The following is an 11,235-nucleotide window of genomic DNA, read 5'->3' as shown; positions in this document are numbered from 1 at the left end:
CAACAATGCACACACAGCCAGCATCAATCAGCACCAATCTACCAATCATGATACAGCCACACAGCCAATCATTCCACTTGCTGAAACAAAGCCAGCACCCCATCCCCTCCCACCAAGATTTACAGCAAGACGGCAGCTCCGTTCCCATTTTAAGCCCAAGCTTGAAGATGGCAGGTGAGATTTTGCCGAAACGTTGCAAAGACAATCTCAATCTTACATGGGAAAAGACCCGAATACAACAAAACCAGCATAGTATATAATATTATATACTATTATTTCATGAAGAGAGGTGAGGCTCTGCCTCCCCTGCCTCCCCTCACCGCACGTCCCTGGATATAGATATAGATATAGATATAGATATAGATATAGAGATAGAGATAAAGATAGAGATAGAGATAGAGATAGAGATAGAGATGATAGACATAGATATAGATATAGATATAGATGATATAGATATAATTCTAGTATTATTGTATACTTCAGTGACATTGTGGTAATTCTTACAGAAAAGTCCCAAAAGGCTTTCTTGATCAGAACATGAAACCAAGCAATTATTACTATTGCATAACTGCTATATAATATTCATAAATGTTCTCAGTGTGGTTCAGGGGTGATAATGAGATCAGCTTTCTAAAGAACATCTGTCGCCTGTGGAAACATCTGAAATTACTTATGACTTAGTTTGGGATAGAACAAGGAAATACCATATGATGATTACTATCTCCTCCATAAGGCAATTACTGAGATCCCAAAATTCATCCAAATGTATTTAGTCATAAGACTAAAAGAGAAAGTGCTTAAAGCCTTTATCTTAGGAGGTATTATACTAGCAGCTTGTTTGTTGTGTTCAAACTAGATCCTCTCTCCTTTGATGATATGGCACATTAGGGGATGCGAGCATGAAAGATCAGGTCTGAACTGAAGAGCTTCCCAGCTTTCTTCCACCCCAATGGTATAAAGCATGGTGCCTTTTGTTATTTGGGAAGGAGCTGTTGAAAGTTTTTCCAATGATAGTTTTATTACTTTTCCTTCAGTTTCCTTAACTATACAGGTAAGATACCAGACTGAGGTGAAGAAACATTGTTCCCCATTTTATCTTACTGCCAATATCAGACAAATTTCACTGGCTGCATAGTGTCACTGTTAAAGCAAATCAAACTATGAATAACACTTCTATTCATAGCTCTTATAGATAATAATAATGCAGCAATAAGAAGTGGAGTCTTTAAACTGGTGTCTCGTGGAACAGGCAGTGGAAATAAAGCATGTGTACTACCGTGAATGGCAAAATTTCCAAGTTCACCCTGCCCCCCAGTTCTTATTTTTGTGAATTTGATTCATTAGACTTGACAGCTATTTGTTAAAGTTTACATTGAAATAAAATTCTTTGCATTGTCTCTAATATGATGCTTTTTGCATATTTTTCCTGGGTCTCTCTGAATACATACATAGATAAATTGCACTGGAAATCCTTTAACCAGTTATCCTAAATTTTCTAAGGTTACCTTAAAACCAGATGGAAAAGGGTGTGGATGAGCCATTTCATTTATGTCTAAAAATGTTGGATGACAGGCTAAGAGTTGCCTATGTGAAGAAAGCTATAGGTAGCAGATGAGAGAGGTTTTGTTTTTAGCTCTGCTCTTAATTCTTCAGATTACATTGGACATGTCTGTAATATACTGAGTACCCATGACATTATCTTTTACAAAATAGGAGAGATAAAGCTCTGGCCATATTGTCTCAAAATTGTATTAATACGTGTACTAATCTCTTCTATATTATGAAATCATGTAGAACACCGTATAAACATGTTTAAGTGAAACATTAATTTCATTGCAGATCCAACAATATGGCTACTTATCATTTGCTCAGGATAAGATCAAACAATAATACCAGAGAATAATCAGAGCTGCCTTGTTCACTCTTGTAAGGCAGATGGCATTTATCACAAGTTGAACCTCCTCGTTATTATGCTAAGTTAGGGATATGCTTCTTGAAATGTGTTGCATTCCTTTTAGTTCCAGATTGAATCTGAATCCAAGCTGATTTGTAATAAACATGGTGAATTTATCTCTTAGGCTTTCTTGTAAATGAACATCTGGTGACAACAGAAAAGCTGAATTACTATGTAGCATCGATAATGTGCTAGATATCCAGAAATGGCCAAACAAATGTCATCTGGAATTTTTGAGGGCAGAAGTTTGCCATTTGGGTCATCCTGTTTCCCTCTGGACGACCTGACTCTCTTAGATCAGATTGGCCCCAACTCTGCTAGCCTTTAAGAAAGTGCTAAAGACCTGAATACTTGTAGTTGTGATTATATCAGTTTGGTTGCTATGTAAATGAATAAATAGGTAGATGATAGGTAGGTAGGTAGGTAGGTAGGTAGGTAGGTAGATAGATAGATAGATAGATAGATAGATAGATAGATGATAGATAGATGATAGATAGATAAATAGATGATAGATACTGTAGATAGATAAATTATAGAGATGAATACCATCTCTAGCTGTTTCTAAATTCTTCAAAAAGCCGTTCCACGGCTAAATATATTTTCCTTTTGTTTGACCATTTTTAAATGCCTCTAGGAAACTAACATTTTTTTCAGAGTATAAGATGCACCTTTTTTCCTCAAAAAGAGGATGAAAATCTGGGTGCGTCTTATACATCAAATACAGCATTTTTTTGCCTCCCGAACCCCCGCCCCTTCACCGAAACGGCTGTGCATACCCTTACGGAGGCTTTCAGACAGTTCCTGGGGGCTGGGGAGGGCAGAAATGAGCAAAAAAAATGGGCTGATTTCCCCCCTCAGCCCCCAGCAGCACCCTATAAGCCTCCATAAGGCTATGCATGCAATTGTTTTGACAAAAATGGGCCCGTTTTCACCAAACACGGGCTGTTTATTGCTCTTTTCTGCCTCCCCCTCCAGAAGCACTCTGCAAGCCCCAAAAGGCTATTCATGCCTTTTATTTGAAAAAAAATGGGCCTGTTTTCACGAGCCCGTATATTGCAACCAATTTTGGTTACCACAATATAAAAAAGATGTTGGAAAGAGTGCAGAGAAGGGCCACAAAGATAATCAGCAGATTGATGTCTATATCATATGAAGAATGGATGCAGAATTGTGTTTGTGTCTAGTTTAATGAAAAGAAGGACTATGGGTAACATGATAGTAGTGTTCCAATATCTAAGGGGCTGCCACAAAGAAAAGGAGGTTGTCCTATTGTCCACCTGAAGGCAGGACAAGAAACAATGGATGGAAACTAATGAAGTTTCCAACCTACCTAGAATTAAGGAGAAATTTCCTAACAGTTAGAACAATTAATCAGTGGAAAGACTTGCCTCCAGAAGTTGTGGGTGCTCCAACACTGGAGATTTTTAAGAGATTGAACCCATTTACTTGAATAGTATAAGGTTTTCTGCTTGAGCAGGGAGATGGACTGGATGACCTCCAAGGTCCCTTCCAACTGCCATTCTGTTCTATTCTGTTCTGTATCCATGCCACTGCCAACACGCCAAATGATCAATAGTGCCAACCACATCAATTGTTCAATTTTTTTTGATTAAATGAAAAAGAAAAAAAATATTTCTAGAAAAAAATGAAAAATACTTAAGCATGTTGCTAATCTTTTTTAATTATCATATAGAGTATGATAATTAAACATTTATCAACATTTCTAGGATGTTGTCCAAGTATTTAAAAATGTTTCCATGCAAAGTAGCTGATGGTAAACATCATGAATTCCATGCAAAACAGTTGATGACGTACACACTTTGAGTAACAGCAAAATAACAACTGTACTTACTGGCATTAATGATGGACAGTTGTAATGACTTGTATCGGTCCCGCAAAACAGTTCCTAAGAAGTGGGGAAAAAAAAAACAATTCAAACCTTACAATATTGGATCCTACCTGTAAACATTCTCTCTGTAAACACTCTCCTATATGAAAAACATGGACAGACACCCTTTCTTGAGATAATATAAAATTATTATGGCCCCTGCATACACATGACATAGAAATGATATACTTTATATACGAGTCATAGAATCATACGACTGGAAGGGACCTTGGAGGTCTTCAAGTCTAAGGCAGGAATTCTTATGGCATCCTCTGCAGAAATGGTTGCCTAATCTTTTCTTGAAAACCTCCAGCGATAGAGCACTCACAACTCCGGGAAGCAATTGATTAATCCCTTTTACTGTCAGGAAATTTATCCTTATGGCTTCCTATCCTGCCATCAAGTGCTATGGAGAATCAATCAGTGCCTCTTCCTTGTGATAGCTGTTCCAATATTGGAAGATTGCTATCGTGTTTCCCCCGAGCCTTCCTATTATTAGGCTAAACATACTTAGTTCCCTTAGCCATTCATCAGATGATATATGATCATTGTTGCTCTTCTCTGCTGTCCCTCTATGGTAGGGTCTTTTTTTTTTTTTGAATCATGGTGACCAGAAAAATATTCCAAGTGTGATCTCACAAATGCGTAAAATGGTACTATCACTTCCCATGATTTTGATACTACCCCTCTGTTGATGCAATCTAGAATTGTGTTGGCTTTTTTGGCATATTTATTGGCTCATATTTAGGCAGTGATTCACCAGGATATCTAGATCCTTCTTGCAATTAGTACTGTTGAGCCAGGTACCTCCTATTCTATTTGGTTTTTCCTGCTTAAGAACAGGACATTACTTTTCTCACAACAGAACTTCATTTGGTTGGATAGGATCCAATGCTCAAATCTGTCAACTAACACTGGATACCTATTGCATACTTTCTAACATGTAAATATAGATCCATTTAGGATTTTATGCTGAGTGCAATTGGTCAGTCAACTGTGAATCCATCTGGTGGTGTTAATGTCTAATCTGTATTGTTATATCTTACCAAGAAGGGGTCTACTTTGTCAAATGCCTTATTGAAGTCCAAGTATACTATAGCCACAGCATTTCCCTGATCTACTAATTTAATCATTTTAACAAAGAAGGGAACAAGAACCTATGCTGTGTTTCAATAATCAGCTTGTTCATTTCTAGTTGGTTACAAATCCACTATTTGATTACTTTTCCAGAATTTTCCCAGGTATTGATGTCAAGGTGATTGATCTTTAGTTTCCTCGATCCATCCCCCCCCCACCCCATTTGAATATTAGAATCACATCAGCTCTTTCCAGTCCTCTGACATTCACCCATGTTTCAGAAACTCTGAAAGATTTCATTCAGTGGTTTTGACATCACATCTGCCAACATATTTGATACCTTAGGATGTAAACTATCTGGTCCCAAAGATTTGAACTTGTCCAAAGCAGGTAGGTGTTCTCTTGTCAATTTCTTGCCTGTTTTGATGTGCATTTCTGTTCTGTTTTCCATGGTACTTTTAATATCTTGGGCTATTTTTTCCTTTTTATGTAAGTACATATGCAAAGAAGAAACCAAGCAGTTCTGCTTTCTTTGTACAATATAATACCTGCTATTATATTATATTATATTATATTATATTATATTATATTATATTATAATATTATATATATATATATATATATATATATATATATATATATATATATATATATATATATATATATATATATATATATATATATATATATATGTTGTATTTGTACTGATAAATAAATAAAGGGAGACTAGGATAGATCTATTTCGAGCTAATTAGCTCTCATCAGCTAGCCATACCCTTACTGGGATTAGAACCCAGTATTGTAACACAAATGTGTGTTACATATGTGTGTGTGTGTGTGTATGCTGGTTTTGTTGTATTCGGGTCTTTTCCCGTGTAAGGTTGAGATTGTCTTTGCAACGTTTCGGCAGGATCTCACCTGCCATCTTCAAGCGTGGGCTCAAAATGTGGGCTTAAAATGGGAACGGAGCTGCCGTCTTTCTGTAAGTCTTGGTGGGAGGGGATGGGGTGCTGGCTTTGTTTCAGTAAGTGGAATGATTGGTTGTGTGGTTGTATCATGATTGGTAGATTGGTGCTGATTGGTGCAGGCTGTATGTGCATTGTTGTTTTGTATTGTAACATGCATTTATTCTCCTGTTTGTTTGTCCTATATATGTTGCCGGGCAGATTTTGCATGATATTTCGTAGACTCCTTGGTTTTCTAGCTGGATTTTGTCTTTGGGGTTTCTTAAGATGTTGTTCATCAAAAAACCTCAAAGACAAAATCCAGCTAGAAAACCAAGGAGTCTACGAAATACCATGCAAAATCTGCCCAGCAATATACATAGGACAAACAAACAGGAGAATAAATGCACGCATCACAGAACACAAAAACGCAGTAAGAAAAAAAGAAAAAACTTCTTCCCTTTTCCAGCACCTTTAAGCTACAGGACATTCTATAATAATAGAAACAATAAAGAAACAAAACTTACAACCCAGTGACCTACTTGTGAGTTTCGACGTCATATCCCTCTTCACCCAAGTGCCCATAAAAGAAGCCTTGACAGCCATCCAGAAAAAACACAACCCCCCTAAACACATCCTAGACCTGACCAACCACTGCCTAACCAACACATACTTCATCCATAATGGACAAAGATACAAACAGATAGAAGGAGCACCCATGGGATCACCCCTCTCTCCTGTCATTGCAAACTTATACATGGAACATTTTGAAACCAATGCCTTAGACAAATCTGAACACAAACCCAAACTCTGGCTTAGATATGTTGATGACACTTTCGTGATTTGGCCACATGGAAAAGAAAAACTGGACAACTTCCTCACACATCTCAACAACCTACACCCCAAAATACAATTCACCATGGAAATAGAAGCAAACAACCAACTTCCCTTTCTGGATGTCCTAATCTACAAAAAACCCAATGGCTCCCTAGGACACACCATCTACCAGAAAAAAACACACACCAACCGCTACTTAAATGCACAATCCCATCACCACCCTACACAGATCAACTCTGTAGCCAAGACCCTCATCTCCAGAACCAAACGCCTAGCCGACAAAGACCACCTGAAAACTGAATTACACAAACTCACAAATGTATTAATCTCCAATGGATTCCAAAGAAAAACAATCACCAACCTAATCCAAAAGGAGACTCCCCCAAAAAACCAAGATACAGAACAGGAAAATGGCATCGCCCTCCTCCCTTACATCAAAGGCACCACAGATAAAATCAGCAAAATTCTCCACAAGCACAATATCAGGACAGCCTTCACCACTGACCAAAAAATAGCCAACATCTTAAGAAACCCCAAAGACAAAATCCAGCTAGAAAACCAAGGAGTCTACGAAATACCATGCAAAATCTGCCCAGCAATATACATAGGACAAACAAACAGGAGAATAAATGCACGCATCACAGAACACAAAAATGCAGTAAGAAAAAAAGAAAAAACTTCTTCCCTTTTCCAGCACCTTAAAGCTACAGGACACGAAATCAACTTTGAAGGAGCCAGGTTAATCTCCAAAACAGAACACCTCCACAAGAGAATAATCATGGAAGCCATCGAAATAGAGAAACACCCCCACAGCATGAACAAACGTGATGATACCTCCCGCCTACCAAACATCTGGAAACCAGCCCTAGCCAACAAACGAACACCACCCACCACCCAAGCCGTTAAAATACAAAACAACAATGCACACACAACCTGCACCAATCAGCACCAATCTACCAATCATGATACAACCACACAACCAATCATTCCACTTACTGAAACAAAGCCAGCACCCCATCCCCTCCCACCAAGACTTACAGAAAGACGGCAGCTCCGATCACATTTTAAGCCCACAGCTTGAAGATGGCAGGTGTGATCCTGCCGAAACGTTGCAAAGACAATCTCAACCTTACACGGGAAAAGACCCGAATACAACAAAACCAGCATACCTACACCCGTGAAAATCTACGAAAACATATATATATATATATATATATATATATATATATATATATATATGTATGTATGTATGTATGTATGTATGTATGTATGTATGTATGTATGTATGTATGTATGTATGCATGCATGCATGCATGCATGCATACATACATACATACATACATACATACATACATACATACATACATACATATATATATATATATATATATATATACACACACACACACACACACACACATGTATATATATATTTCTCCCTCTTTGATTGCCATATTTTGCACATTAGGGTATAGACATCTGAACCCTTAATGATTAACTCTGCATTTGCTTCCTGTATCTCCTGAGTGCCCCTTCCTCATTGCTTGACTTGTTGACTTGAGATATATGCTTTGCTCCTAAAAATTGATCTCTCCCCCTCCAGATTTAGTTTGAAGATCTATGGATGTGCCAAATCAACATTCATCCTGGTTTTTGTGAGATGCAGCCCATTCCTTTCCAGAAGCCCTCCCTGTAGCTAACATAAGCCATGGTCCAGAAACCCAAAGTTCTCTCGACAGCACCTTTACCTTTCAATTCTTTTGTTCCCATATTGGGTGAAAACCTTCCATTGGAAGTACAAATGAAAACACCACCTGTGCTACTAGCTCTTTTGCCTTCATATACAGAGCTGCTCATAGTACCTTGATATGCTTTTTAAGGCTCTTTATTGTTTTATTGTTCATCTCAACATGAAAGAAAACAAAGGGATAATAATCACTGAGCTTAATTATTTGGGTAAGCCTCTCTGTTGCATCTTTGATCTTTGTACCTGGGAGACAACAAACCTCCCCCCATAGATTGTCTGGTCTACAAATTGCTGATTCTCTTCCTCTGAAAAGTGAGTCACCAATCATCTTCTCTTTGGAGAACTCAGTGGATTCCTCTTTGTGACAGTCTGAGCTACTTGTCTTCCTGTCACTGAAACACTTGATAAAGACCCTACTCCAGATGCCTACGTGTTTCCTTCCGTGGGGAGGCTATGAAATTGATTGTTCAACTCCACTGGCAGGAACAATCTTCTTGGGGTTTTATTTGTTTTTGTCCTCTAAATGATACATTGTCATTGATCTTCCTCTAGGGCTCTTTTTTGTCCTTGTAGCTATTTTGTCCTTGATTCATTTAGTTTGAATATAATCTTCTGCCTTTATGAGGTATTCCTTATTTTCATGGATGAGACTCAAAGTGGCTTGATGTGTCTTCAGATGTTCCATTTTGCTCTCTAGCAGTCTGATCAATTTGCACTTGGTGCAGACATTATTTGAGTTCTCCATAAGCAGGAGTGCAAAGACAGTATACACATTACAAATTATGGTATTAGCCTCTTTCTCCATGGCTTTGTTATTCTTCAGGATTTGTGCAGCTTCAAACAGATGTTATCTTGTAGACTTCCTCCTTAGATTTTTAAGTGAACACAGCATGAAGTCTAAGTTCTCTTAAGTTTACAGTGAGGTTTTTTTTGGTACTCCCAGAATCCTCTAGTGTTATGCAAATACTCCCAGTGACTTGATACATGTAATAGCACAATATTGCTTCTGGATTTGAATATTCTTGGAGACTCTGATGAATTCTTTTGTACATTTTCTGAACATTGAGTTCCGGACATCACATTCTACATTGCTAAATTTTGCTGTAAAACTAAATTTAACTTACAACCAAGTACAATATGATTATTTTAGATATTAAAACCTTCTACTCATAATATACTATAATGTGCATTTTATAAAAAATCACGTGTGACATTCATTTACTTAGTATTTTTTTGGTTTATTTCCATTTTTTAAATGTAGCTATCCATCTCAAGATATGATACTGTGTGATTCACATTTAAAAACAATATAAACATTCCAAAATAATACAGAAATGTAAGAACAATTTTAAAAACCATATAAAACCATAAAATCCATATTGCAAAATCCATAGATTGCATCATACAATGAGAAATGAGGATATGAAAATTAATGTATCGATCTCACAGGAAAATAGAGTGAACAATAGCAAGACTATTCCTAAATGATAAGGAGTAGAACAAATAGATGAATTAATGTTCCTTTTTTTTAGCAATAAGAAAATGAATGGATAATTTTTGACTGTGAAAATGTTGGCAGACAATAGGTGATAGCTCAGCTGTAAGGAATGCATGCATATATAAGTGTTAACTTTGCTATATGGTGGTGAGGACTAAGTATGTCAGAGAAACATAAAAGTAGGATGAATGCAGTGATGTAAGAAATATGTACTAAAACAAAACCAGAGGGGGTTCAAGAATGAGAGCCACTTTTATATAGTGGTTAAGGCATGAGGCATGGAAACTATAAGTTCTAGCCCCACCTTAGACACAAAACCAATTGGGTGACCTTGAAACAGGCACTCTCTCTAAGACTTCAGAAGCAGGAAATGACAAACCATTTCTGAAATCTTTCCAAGAAAACCATAGGGACTAGTCCAGGCAGCACTCTGACTTGAAGAATTTCCCTCCCCCTCCAATCCAAAAATGAATATCAATTGTATGCAAAAGCACAATGAAAGTATGTTGATCTATTTTTATCGTGTAGAGAGGAGTAGTGAGAATTGAATCATAAAAATATGTGACAGAAGGATGAATGGGTTGGGGAGAAAGGAAGGAATGAGAAAGTTGTGGTTAGATGGAGTTATTAAAATCCTAAGGAAAGTTTAGGATTTTAACTTCTTTTAACAAAGAAGTTAAAAGGTTAAGAAATAAATGCAATATATGAAGTGTGGTTTATAAGGACAAATGTGTATTGAAAAGTGTATCAAATTGAATTGTTTTAAACTAGTTTAGTTATTATTATTATTATTTTCATTTTCTTACCTAAGTCAGAAGTATAGTATTTGAAATTTTGGAATAAATACGCCCAGGATTGGAATCAATGTTTTTTTTTTTCCAGATTTATTTAATACTGCTAAAATACAACAGTGAAAAGGATGAAATCTATTTAAGTAGGCATCATTTTGAACTATTGTAGCATTGGTATTTTTAATCTTTTTTGTTTAGATCCCCCTCTGGTGGTTTGTGTAATGCTTATATGTATCCTACATTTTTTATATATAATTTTTTAGGTAACCTCTAAACATTGATGGTTTTCTTCCCAAGCACATAAAGTGGAAGTCTTCTGAACTGCCTTTTCACAATAATCATAATGTTTATGACAGTTTTAAAGATTAAAACATTTTGTCTAGCAGGGGCATGAAATGTGGGATCCTTGGTGAACTCTGTGCTCGCTTGTTTTCTTGCAGATATTTCATTACCCTAACTAGGTAACATCAAAGGTGCTAGTAAAGAGTGGATTTTATTC

Source organism: Natrix helvetica (assembly GCF_964273705.1).
Source record: "Natrix helvetica genome assembly, chromosome: 1".
Classification (NCBI taxonomy): Eukaryota; Metazoa; Chordata; class Lepidosauria; order Squamata; family Natricidae; genus Natrix; species Natrix helvetica.
This window is presented reverse-complemented; position numbering follows the sequence as displayed.